Below are 13676 nucleotides of genomic sequence, written 5' to 3'. Positions count from 1 at the left end.
TACGCGTTTAAAACTTAAAAATTAATTATAAAATGGCGCGGTCTGGCTTCAGAATTGGTTAGTTTAATGTTTTAATTTAACTGGAACGGTACTATTATAGTAATAAACTGTATTTGTGTAGGGAATATTCAGTAGCATCAGCTGGGATGCGTTATATCCGTTACCATACTATTAATAATAATTTAGGTATGCAATATTAAAATATAAGCCAAGTTTAATGTTACTATAATAGCATTTATGCATTAAATATTAAAGTCGATTTTGATTCACTCATTCTCTATTATCGATTATTCGGTAGTTTGTGCTACTATTGAAATAATTAAGACGCGAATCAGTGGAACATATTGCAGTATGGCAAGCTGCTACAAGTAATAGTAAAAATAGTACTTGTACTGGCTTACTGTGGCGACATCTGGTATATATTATATTAATTATCACATTAGTACGAGGGGTGAATCAAACTTTTAGACATAAAGCAGTTTTACAATAGGCGAAGCGAAATCTCTCTTATCTTCCTCTAAGTCATTATAAGTAAAGAAGAAATGCCTGTAAGACTGGAATTCGAGATAAAGGAAGTAAAGTAGAGCACCAATTATTGGCTGATCACACCGACCATTGCACATATAAAGGCAGACGAAGGTTTGTCAGGAAGGGGAACTTGACAGTCGTGTCCCTTGATAAATTGTTGCCCTTCTATTTCTCTCCAGTTTACCTGATTTCCCTTCCAGTAACAAGGGACTCCGTCCAATTTATCATCCTGTATTCCGTCCTGCAACGGAGGACAGATTGGATTAATGTTGCAACTGTCCACTTTGGGTAAATTGATATTCTCGCTAGCTGAATATGGTGTTGACAAGTAGTGTTTCGAATTCAAAATTTGAAATCCTCCAGCCTATAGGAAAAGTTCTAAAAGAAAAAAAAGGTCGAAGTTTAACGTAATTGGCTAACTTTCTTAATCGATAAATTCGTTTATTTCGATTCGCTCATCTATTGGTCGATTTTAAATAACGTCACACGTCTTCAAAAACTGTAATAAATATTAACGCCTACCAAATTCGAATCGGCAAATGAGATCGTTAAATATAGAAAACGTTTCGAAAATTTAAATTTCGTCATCGTTTTAAAACACTCTCATTGGCTAATTCTAATTTATCGTTAATGAAATCAAATAATTTATATTTTGACGTCATAATTATGTATGTAAATGAGTAATTTAGAAGTTAATTATATTTTAAACTAACCAATAATAGAGTGTCGGGATTTAAAACGAGAAATGGAGGTCGAATAGTGAAAATAGAATAGCAAAAACTCTTTCGCCCACTCTAAAACTATAAAGAGGAATGAATAATACGTAAAATGGCTGATGACAAAATTATTCAAGGCTGGTTAGATAAGATAAAAAAAAAAAAATGCTTAAACTACATGCGATAATGTTTAATATATTTCATCTTTCCTGCTTATACGTTTGAACGGTTTGGAAGAGGAAGGGGAAAAAAATATATAAGAAGGAAAAAAAATAAACGGGAGGACATTGAAGGAAATGTCACTTCTTTAGTTGAACCTATCACCTGGCAGCATAGTGACCTGCATCGACATGTAGCAGCTGCTGCGAACTGCTCTGATGGAAAATCAATCTGCTCTTTTCCACCTTCCATTTTGAGTGTTAAAAGTTTAGCTACCTGAAGGAAAGAAATACGTTTGACTGTTACTTTTATAGAAAAAAAGGGTAGAAAAAAAACTATTTCGAAACTAATTTTATAACTTTCTTTGCAATTTTTCAGCAATTAACTTAATTTTATGTTTTTATCCATAAGTATACCCTAATTGGTTAGTTTAAAAAATCTATCACGCTTTATTGGATCATTTTAAATAACGTAAGCCGTGAATTGATCATAATTGGTTAGTTTAAAACATTTGTCACACGTCATTGGATGATTTTAAATTTTTTAAAAATAACGTAATAGATGAATCGGTGTTAATTGATTAGTTTAAAAAAATTGCCACGCTTCATTGACGATTTTTAATTTTTCAAAAAACGTAATAAGTGAATCGATCTAATTAGTTAATTTAAATTAATTCACTCCATTAATTCAATATGCTAGCATATACAGTACAATACTGTACAGTACTGTAGTGTTGACGTGTTTATTATCAATTTCTGATTGGTCAATTTCATAATAAATTTGGAAGTGTCGTTTTTTTCAAAAGTTTCTATACCTCAAAAATATGAAAAAAAAAAAATTTTCTCGCGCATAATTCAGGAGATTTTTTCCCCATTTTTTTTAAATTAGCCATTTTCCCTCTTGTAGCTCACCCCTTACCTGGTAAAAATGTTGGGAGCCGTCACGTGACTGGGGAGGCGAGCGCGTCACGTGACCTGTCGCCACGTGCTACCTCCATTACTTATCTCTCCACTCCTGACCTTTTATTCCNTTTAAATAACGTAAGCCGTGAATTGATCATAATTGGTTAGTTTAAAACATTTGTCACACGTCATTGGATGATTTTAAATTTTTTAAAAATAACGTAATAGATGAATCGGTGTTAATTGATTAGTTTAAAAAATTGCCACGCTTCATTGACGATTTTTAAAGTTTTCGAAAAACGATCTAATTAGTTAATTTAAATTAATTCACGCCAATTCAATATGCTAGCATATACAGTACAATACTGTACAGTACAGTACTGTAGTGTTGACGTGTTTATTATCAATTTCTGATTGGTCAATTTGATAATAAATTTGGAAGTGTCGTTTTTTTCAAAAGTTTCTATACCTCAAAAATATGAAAAAAAAAAAAATTTCTCGCGCATAATTCAGGAGATTTTTTCCCTATTCCTATAAATTAGCCATTTTCCCTCTTGTAGCTCACCCCTTACCTGGTAAAAATGTTGGTGGAAATGTGTAATGATTTGGAAAAAATATTCAATAACAGTTTGTAAATGTAGCCCTCATATTACCTGATTAAGTTGCAGGTTGGCTTCTGGGTAGGTAGGGAGACGTCTGCGCCAAACCAGGCAAATGTAATGGGCCTCTAATTTTCCTGCAGGTCTAGTTTTCCACGAATAATAAAACGATGTTAAGGAGAACGTAAAACATGACGTAGTGAACATTATGACGTTAACATTGATGTAAAGTGTCTGGATGAATGTAACCAGATTTTTGTGAACATCAGATATACTCGCGCGCTTAATTTCCACTGTGTTATTAATAACGATGCTATAAATTTAAGATTAAATCAAATTTGTTGTTCGTCTAATCCTTTTAATTATTTTACTCTAAAAAAATGTATTTTTAAAGCTTTTAATCGTTTTAATTTGCTAATAACTTCCATTCTGCTGGGGTAGTTACTAGTTCGAATTTTAAAACGATTATTGGTCAGTTTGAATTACGAAATTGAAATTCTTCTTCCTGATTGGTTAGAAGTTTGAATTTTTTAAATTTCCTGTTCTGTAATTGGTTCATTTAAATATTTCAAGATTTTCAATGTACTTAATAGATTTTTTGTTTTATACTTGTCCTAGATTTTTGCAAAAGTCATTTATTTTATTAAAAGAAAATAAAGAACATTATTTAATAATTTAACCGACTTTGATTAGAATTGCTTTGAGATATTGTACAGTACAATGGATAATTTGCCGTTGCAGCAATAATAAAGCTGTAGTAACACGCAACTATAGTAACAATACAGTTCAGTAAATGGAAATAGGCTAACAATCGTCAACAATGTTGCGGCATACTTATTATTACTGCGATAAAGCTTTGAACAAGTTTAAATAACATATTTATCATCAAACAGTAAAGATGCAAAATGGTCGAAAATTATACATTAAGGTTTGTTTATAATTATATACTTGGCATTCCGAAAATCAAGCACACATCTGAAAATCAATACTGCTAAACTACAATCCATAGAATCTTCTACAAATCTATAAAATGGCAGAGAAAAAGTAAGAAATTCAATCGTGACAAACGCCTGAAGTGACAGAGTACAAACTAGCAAAGAAAAAAAAAGTAAGGACAGACTTCATATCTGCAGTAACTCTGTAGGGTGTATATAACAAAATCAAGATTTTTTGACAAACCCTCATGATATAATTTAAGATATAGAAGAAAGCTTACTACCTACTTTGGATGCAGGGCTTTTTTAAACAATTTACTGTATGTAAAAGTAGCTTTGACTACCTTTACATGGTGAAAATTTATATTATTGTGAAATATACTGACCCTGATATCTGATATATATATAGGCATATATATTATAGACTCACGCACTCATATACATAAAAAAAGAGCTAATTTTAGAAGTAACTCTGCAAGAAAAACAATTAATATTAAGTCTAAAAATTACAAAAATTGAATTAAAAATAATGTAAAATTCATCCTTCCTTACTTGAAATGACACTATATTTGCCAATTTTTCTTGCTTGGTCCGCAAAATTTCACCGAACACGCTACATAAGTCTATATAAACTACAAGCGCGCACACCTCTTTCAGTGCTGTCTACACCTCCGCACCCATAACTATACAGTATACTTTATAGAGGGTCAATTTTGTGAATGGCCGACCACCTTTGGAGTCTGGAGGGTGGAAAGGAACATTTATAAATGGGTGTTAAGTTTTGGGTGGATTGTCCTTGAGACTTTGGGTCTGCAGCAAACTATGCAAACCCACCTTTCCTTAAGAACAAAAAATATATAAATCTCTATTAATAACATACTTTTAAGCGAAACGTGTACTGTACAGTACAATCGATTAAACAAGAATTTTTGATGCAATAATTTCCTGCAACTTCTACTAAAATAAAACTGATAGCGTGCGAGAAAAGAGGGCGGTTTAATTAAAAAATAATAATAATTATTATTATTACAAGGTATTGGTAAACAAGGAAGTGTAACCTTAATTATTTGGTCTCACCTCTGTCTGGTTCTTAAGTTGCTTTAAGGTGAAGGTAGCTTGCTTAATCCTATCACCCAACATAGAGATACTACTAACGTAATATAGATGTAAAGGTGCTTTTAACCACTAATTCACCGAACCTCGGCGAAAGTCACATGATTTCCGCCTACACCGTGACGTCACGGAGATTCGGTGCGTGACGCGATCACCTGTCTTTTTTATATCCTAGTATTATTCGAACTCTAATGAGCATGCGCCGAATGTATTTACCTGGAAGGTAATTCCTAGAATAAAATACAAAGAAAAACGAATCCGTGATTGTTAAAATGTCCTCGATACGTTTAATTAGTTACGAGGATTTTTTTCTGTTATTGTGACATGAAGGGTGACGTCAACATCTACAACCCCTGAGAAAAAAAAAGAGAAAAAAAAACACGGATATTTCGCTTTTGTTGCGTGCTTATCTGCAAAATTTTATTGTTTTCCCCCCAGCTTAGTTGAAATTCCAGTTTTTTTATTAAAATTTCTTGCGTTAAAACATATTTCAAATTTCCTCTTATACTATTGGCACTTTTTAAAAAATTTCTCGTCTCTCATTTGTTAATTAAGTACTGACGTATCTCGAATCTCATTCCTGTAATTGGTAAATTATGTTATGACGAAATTTAAATATTAATCATTTCATTGGCGGCTTTGCTATTGAAATTTTTAAAATAACCTTCTACGATTGGCGGCGTTGCATTTTAAATTTTTGAAATATTACCTGTCATTGGTTAATTTTGCATGATGCAATAAATTTAAATTATTCGAGTCATTCGTAATGATTTAACAGAGTAAATCACTATCGAGAACATTAAAGCAAACGACTGCAAATATTCTGCATTAGGAATCGGTTGTTAATTCAAGTTTTATGGGCTGTCGAGCCAACATATTTCAAAACAAGTAAGGTTTCTGGTCGACTAGCGATGCAATTCGACTTCCCTGAATATTCTTCGTGTAAACGACAATGGTCACGTGATATTGACAGTACTTCCGGTCGTGTAATGTTTTCTAATTCCGCTCGTAACAACAGCAAGACTCGACTTTGTTTACATCATATATCAGTTCAGATATTACGTCTTTCGTGTTAGCTATCATAAATATTTTACGTTATTATTAATAATCTGTTAATGGAAAAGTATAACACAAGCTCCATTAAATGAAAACAAAGTAATTTTATATTCATCCACTGAATATTTTTGAATAATTTAGACTTAATAGTTCTTTCTTTCCGCCATCTTCATTAATTATTTAAAATTTTTAAATTTTAAACGCAATTTTTGGTCATTTCGAAATACGAAACTAAAATCGTCTTGCCCGATTGGTTAATTTAAATATACATTTCAAAATGCAAATACAAAATATTTGCGTTTTTAAAAATACTTTTATATTATTGGTTAATTATATTACGTAACAAAAATTTTAAAAACTATTATTGGTTTCTCTCTTTTTTTACGTAATGGATTACTTCACGATTATTGGCTATTAGAACTTTTTGAAATTTTCTCTCATCCTATTTGATAATTTCAAATTACGTCATATTAGTCGTTTTTTCTTTCCTGTTTTGAATTCGTTATTATGAAGTTTTTCGAAAAAAATTCTTAATTTACCAACTCGGAATCGATTTAATTAAGTAATTTTTTCCACGTTTAATGGAGTGACATTTCATAATAAGCGAATAATGCGATAAAGGACGAAACACAAGAGTTAATTCTGTTGAATTTACTTTTACTGCATTAAATTTAATGAAAGTTGTTATGCTATCTTCGTACTTAGTCGACGATAAGAGTTCGTGTTTAATTTTTAGCCATGAGAAATCTTCAGTCACTTTAATTAAAGAATGTATTGTGGCAGATAAATTGTGCCTTTGGGAAGATACAAAACCATGAATATTTAACACAATAGGAGGTAAGAAAAGTCTTAACCTCATGTTATTTGAACACCACAACACAAATACTAACGACTTTCTTGTTTACTTTGGTAAAACTGTAAAATTTAAATGAAGAAAATGAAGAAACTTTGTTCAAATACATTAAAATAATCACGAATTTCCACTTAAAATATTGAAAAAAACAAGAAAGTAATTGCTTAGTGTCTTGGGTTTCAATTTAAAATTCAAATCATTTAAATTAGCCAATAAGTAGTTCGGACGAAAGCAATTTGAATTCGATCTTTCCTGTCATCTTGATATCGAAATTTAAAATGTGTGTCGATTGGATAAGATAATTCAAATTTACCATTAGTAGATTAAGCGTAAACAATTCTAAATTAGTTTAATATAAATTATTTTTTGTCATTGGTTGCTTAAGTTTTAAAATTAAAAAAAATGCTGCTAATTGGATAATTTGAATTTAACTGTTTAAAATTCTAAACGCTGATTGGATAACGTTTCGATATTACTTAAAGCTATTGGTTAATAAGAAAATTTTGAATTTAATGTTTTGTATTGCAGTTTGACAAACAATTCGAATTTTATTTATATTTGACTGGTCCAACAATAGATTTCGAATGTTTTTTATTAGTTTTTTCTAACTAAAGTTAGCCGGGATTTCGTGTCTTCAGTTCAACTCCACCCAATCAAGTTCATACAGGTAAACAAGGTTCCTCGATGAAGCTCACGTCGTGTTGTGCGTGAAGACTTTCATTACTACTTTTTCTATAGGGGGTTGTCCTTTTGATGGTTTTCTCGTAACAAAACATCTGTTTATGTTATTGATCTTCACTCGCACGTACCAAAAAAAAAAGAAAAAATCACGTAACAAAATCGAATTTAGCGCATGGCTCCGTCCCAAATCAGATAAAAACCATGCTGCTCCGCCCGATACCATATAAAAAAAATACTGCAATAAATGATAAGATGGATCAGTCCTAGAGGGAAAGACAAGGAAAAATGGGAATAAAATTGGATGACGAATGTCATTCAATTGGGATGATTATGGAGCGTCAGAACGTCTGTCATGTGGCTGGACACATCATTCCCGCATCTTCTACCATAATTCATGTTGGTCACACGTCACACCATCGACTTTTCTCCAGTTCTGAATGTACAGCACACTCATTACTGTCCGTGACTCACGGCGCGCCTTTGACTGCATCTTCACCTTCTGGCCTCACTGCCCCTCACTGAAAACCTGTTACAGGTTTCAAGCGTGATGCGATCCAGTTAAGTCTGTTAGATAATTGCTAGGTTAAGAGATAGTAAACCAATGATTTTGAACAATTTAATCGGCGATTAAAGGTCGTTAGGTCACTCGAATTAAGAGAAATAAGTGAAGATACTTAAACCGAACTAATGATGATGCCACTTAGCTAAGTAAGGCTGTGTTAACTAATCGATAAGGAGTGTTGAAGTAACTTTATTTCTATAAATAAATTAATCTATCATCGTTAATTTTGTGTGACGATTGTGTTTTTAGCCTCCTATTCTTAAGAAACGGGGTGTAAGGTCGTGATGATAAGCAGAAGCAACTTGAAATTACACAAATCTTCATCATCATGTTAACATTATTTAACACGAAGAAATATTTAGAAACTACCTTACTACGTTGTAAGATGATGATGATGATGATGGTGAAGAAGAGGAGGAGGAATGTAGACGATTAAATTATAATTAAAAATGGCTTTTTTTTAACAAACAGTCCACGTTTAACAGAGATAGAAAGAAAGTAACGTCAATCACCTGTCATACGATTAAGAACACAGCTCAAGAAGAATCACACAAGCTGCAACATCCAGATAGAGGAGGAGGGAAGAAAAGGTATTACAGGAAGCAAGGCAAAACCGTTATCCCCGAATGGTATCTTAAGAAAAGCAATTTTTGTCTGGAAAGATTTATCGATTGCGGAATATAAGACGGTGCAACACAAACTGATTACGTCGCTCCGCATCAATCGATTCAAGTCGGATGATAGGTAACCACAGGTCAGTGGGACTTCCCACAAAAGGCCCGGAGCGCCCACATTCAATGTATGTTGAATAAGTTCCGCTTAAACATGGCCCCCGTCGCCCCGAGGAGTTTTGTGCCAGATGTCATTGACACACACATTCACACTTGTGTGAAGCTTATGGTCGTAATTGAGGAAGCAGAACGTTTTCATCTTTCACCAAAAAATAAATTGACTTGTTTTAAAGATTCCTCTTTCACAAACTCGTTTGTTATAAATGCATCGATTTCCTGCCCCCTTTTTAATATTCTTTTCTTTTATCTATTGTTTGTAAAACGACAACTTGTCGATTCCTCGAGTTTTAACCTCGTGTCTAATGAAACTAAACAATAATAATAATTATTATTTTTTAAACAGAAAATTAATCAATTTATTAAATTTTAACCACGTGCTTTATTTAAAAACACGAGTATTTTCTTTTCCTAATTCAGAAACTAATAAAACATAAGCATATTATTATTATAAACTATATTACCTGCACGCAAAATTTATGCATTTGCCACAGTTTGCGCCAAGTTCAATTAGCGTGACGAACATTTTGATATATATTCAAAGTATGGCCATTTGCTCGTATATTAAAGGCTATTTAATTGCAAATTTAACGTATGATGGTGGCATATAATATTCGGTAAATTCGTCATAATTTGCAAAAACTTGGTTGGATAATGCCAGGAAAATACTTTAAGAATAACAAATCGACATCATTGAGAGATGGCGCATTCTCTCTCTCTATTTTTTTTTCTTTTAGTCCGTGTGTCTGTACGTTTGTAAGGTTTCAAAATAATTGCAAGGTTTCATACCAGTTCGTGAGGTTGTTTTTTTTTCCTTGCATTTTGGAGGCGTTTTTTTGTGGTCGTTTGTTTTTCTAATTGCTCATCTAAGATTCTGCTCTCGTTCCTGAGAGTTTAAGCGATTGTTTATGCATTTTTTAAGCTTCCTTCGTAAGTTTTCCTGCCTTAAATTGATGACTAAGTTACTCTTACAATGTTGTTTTTTTCGAATTAATTAAAATAAATTTCTAAAACACAATTTACTAACAATCATCGTAATTATGTTTTGGAAATGAAAAATAATTACCTGGCAAATAAAAAAAAATAATTAATTTTCAGTTGTATATCATTAAGAATTTCTCAGATATTCTTAAATTGTTGTTTCAAGGGGGTGCAACTTCTGCTTAAAGTTATAAACAGCTTAATTAGAATTTTTGCGTTAAGTTGCAATTAGTGACGAGATAAATTTAGATGAAGTCTCTTAAATTACGTTGCAATTAAACATTTGGATAAATCTAGTCACAGATTAAATTAAGCAAGTAATTAATGCTCACACTTAATTACGGAAATCCTATATATTTTGGCCACTGCCGAATATCTTAATTTCTAACAGAATATCAAATACTGTGAAGATGATTTAATGTAGTTTTGGTCGAAGTATATATGATTTTAGATCAGATTTCCCCCCAATTCTTCCCCTGAAACTACGATAGGAACCTTATAGAATAATAATAAAGCGCAGTTTTTTAAATTAAAAAAAATACTGTAATTTACTTAAAAAAATTTAAACAGAGCAATTAAATTTAAAGCTTGCATTTGCATAAAAATGCAATTTGTGGAGGAGAGAATGTAATTTGCACAGAGATACGAAGCCATAACGTGTGCAAGTACGTAGTTTGTAACGAGATATATGCGAGAGAAATAAAGTTTGTACGAAAATTTAGTATACAAGATTACATTACATCAATAGAAAATGGTGTTTTATACCAAGAAACACGGATTGCGGCTATAAAAAAATGCATCGTTTGCACAGAATGTAGGTTAGTATAGTTTACAGAGAGCTGGATTACAGAAATAAAAACTAATATTTGTATAGGGATGTAGTAAGAAAACATGATTTTATAGAAAGTAATTTAGATTGCAGTAACAGAAAGGTATATAGCTTGCATATAAATGTACAAAAAAAAAAGCTTGCATACAGTAGTAAACGTAGATTGTAGCGCGTTAGTTTGCATAGGGATGCAGATTTTATCGACATAAATGCAGAATTATAACAGAAAAATGTAGTTTGCACAAAGATTAAAGAGAGGAAAATGCAGTTTGCAAACACCCGCAGTTCATGGAAAGAAAAAAAAATCAGCTGTAGAGGGAGAGAAAGAAAGATCTGAAATGAAAAACCATGATCCGGATTGCAACATATGAAATTTTTTACAAAGGTAATATGCAAATTGTGGGAAGACGTAGTTGCAAGAAATTTAAAAAATACGTGAACTGGGTCAAACCAGCAATTGAATCAGATAAGCTGGATGATGCGACCGGTTGTCTGCTTGTGTTATTTGCTTAACAACGAGCAGATACAAACGTATCAACATCGTTTACTGTAAATCGTTGATCTTTGCACGATCTGTGACGATAACGTAACGTGATATCCAGTGAATGAAACATTTTAGTACAGTGGTGCGCAGTTCAAGGTCATCCGGGAAGCGGCACCCTCCCAAAACAAAGACTTTTTTTTTGCGGGGCTGATACACATCTACTTGACTTTAGCAGCTAGGTTAAGTACCTGAGGTTGACCAAATACACGGTTTTGCAGCCCCCATATCAAAATTAACGGATATTCTTCAGTGTCTTCATCGATTAATCCTTCTCCGTGGCTCTTGAAGATCAATTGCATTCGTACACTCGAAGCACCACTAATTACTTTGCAATTCGGTCTGAAGTATGGTTTTGGGGGTTGTAAAATTTGTAAGAATTTCTAAAAACTAGAAATAAAGTCGCCAGCGCATCGACGTCCCTCCATTGCTTCGGGCATTCTCTATACGTAATCGAGTTAAGATATGCAAATGAGGGAGAAAACTAGTTGCGGCGCGAGTAGAAAGAAAAAGTCCCTACCTTTCGCTTCCAGTTTCTAGCAGCGTTGTAATGAACCCTCCTATACAAAGTAGATGACATCTGTTGAACTACGACCTGCCCTTCCTGACATTACTGGGATCGAAGCGAAATGCCTCACTTATGATCAGCCGGACTGCTTTAGCGCTTGACGTGACATCATTCATCCAATAACGTTCAATAAGAACTTTGTTCTAGAAATTTTCTCTTTAATAACTCTACCAGGATTGGTTAAAAACGGGGGCCAACTAAGTCATCCCCCCTGTATTAATAATAATTACCTCTCAAGAGTCCATTAACAACGCTACGTTGATTAGTGTTAAACAATTGATAAGTTTTTGATGAAAAATGCACATATTTGAGGGTGATTAACGTGATTTTTTTTACATGGAAGGACCACGTAATGAAGAAGATTCTGTTGAAATTTATATGAAAAATCGACTGGTAGGAAGATATGTATTATTAATGGAAAGATATTTTCTTAGAATTATAAATGATCTCTTCGGGTTTTTCTGTAGATGATATCTTCAGGTTTCCTGCAATGTTTTCACGAATTAAGAGTAAATTAATAATTGAAGATGTACTTTGAAAGAATTCTTCGATGCTGCGTGCTGATGGAAAAGAAAAATTCAGCTCATAACAGAAAAATATGCATTCTTACAGTTAAATTTAGCATTTCGAGGCAATAAAATATGCAATTGTAAGGGCAAAACGCAGTTTTCTTGAGGGAAAAAACCGAACGAAAAAGATGCAGCTCAAGAGAAAACAAAATGCACATCTAGCAACAGAAAAATGCAACTCGCAAGGGAAAAAGATGCAGCTACTGGGGAAAAAAGACGCAGTAACGGGGGCTAGCTGGATCTCACAGGGGAAAAGATGCAGCTAATAGAAAAAAATTCACTCCACAGAAAACAAAAGATATATTCTAACAGAAAAAGAAGTGGAAAGTTTCAATTCGCGGAAGAAATAGAGCATTTTATAAAAGAAAGATGCATTTTTACCATGGAGCAGAACTATAAACCGTAATTCATGGTATCAAACAAGAAAATATCCGACTTTTCGGGCAATGAGATGCACTCAGTAGGGACAGAAATGTATAGGAAGATGAAATTTTACAAGAGCAGGAAGCAACTCATACACACGACCCGTTGAAGAAACTTTGCAATCTACCATTTAAGAGCCAGCAAGGATCTCTTCCCTTTCAAGAAATTTGCAAATAAAAAAAAAACAAAATTTATAAGTTTGTAATAATAAAATATGGCAGAATTAAATTAAAATTTAAGAATTCTTCATAGATTTAAAGCATTTCTAAAGAGCCGCAGTCAGAATTTATGCGTTTTGCAGCTCGTTTGCAATAATTCAAAAGAAGTAAATTAGTACAAATGAGAAGGAAGAGCAAAATGGAGGAAATATATAACCCCCAGTCGGGCAATCGGTAAATCAAGCAAAAAGCTTTAAAAGGAAGATAAGAAGGTACCATCTGCCAAAAATCACAAATCAATCCATCGGTTGTCACGTGACGTTTCTATTACACTCTAACAGACATTGTAATGAAAAATAAATGCTTTAGTAATTGCTGTAATATTTCATAACAGATCATTCTTTGCTCGAACGTGGCAGGGAGAGCAAGCGGATGCACAGAAATCAATTTCCTTTCTATCAGCTGATTGGACGGAAACGGGGGGGTGGACTGCTGAAAGGAAGGGAGGGTGAGCGGGCGCATTTCCCCTCTCGAATCTTAAATGAACAAATTTCTCATACTGTTGGTTTGTACTAAATTACTTTTAAAAATTATAATATTTTTCTTTTTTTCGTCGAAGAGGGCTTTATGCGGATCGGAAACCCTTTATCCCAAGTAAACCGGTGGAAAATCCTGCACGCTTTTACATTCGATTCAAAATTTTCTAAATTTACTT

At 33.0% G+C, this 13676-nt stretch overlaps 1 long non-coding RNA gene across 1 annotated transcript; it reads left to right on the top strand.

Moving 5' to 3' along the window:
• Window positions 1-3509: 3509 nt before the first annotated feature.
• LOC111627690 lies at window positions 3510-13294 on the top strand. The gene is made up of 3 exons (XR_002757047.1): window positions 3510-4012; window positions 12155-12204; window positions 12279-13294. It is a non-coding gene; the product is annotated as an uncharacterized LOC111627690 (long non-coding RNA).
• Window positions 13295-13676: the final 382 nt, after the last annotated feature.

The sequence above is a fragment of the Centruroides sculpturatus genome, unplaced genomic scaffold (assembly GCF_000671375.1).
Source record: "Centruroides sculpturatus isolate CEXI.00-Female unplaced genomic scaffold, Cexi_2.0 scaffold546, whole genome shotgun sequence".
Classification (NCBI taxonomy): domain Eukaryota; kingdom Metazoa; phylum Arthropoda; class Arachnida; order Scorpiones; family Buthidae; genus Centruroides; species Centruroides sculpturatus.
Note: the sequence above shows the minus strand (reverse complement) of the source record. Positions and strands in the feature narration are given on the sequence as shown.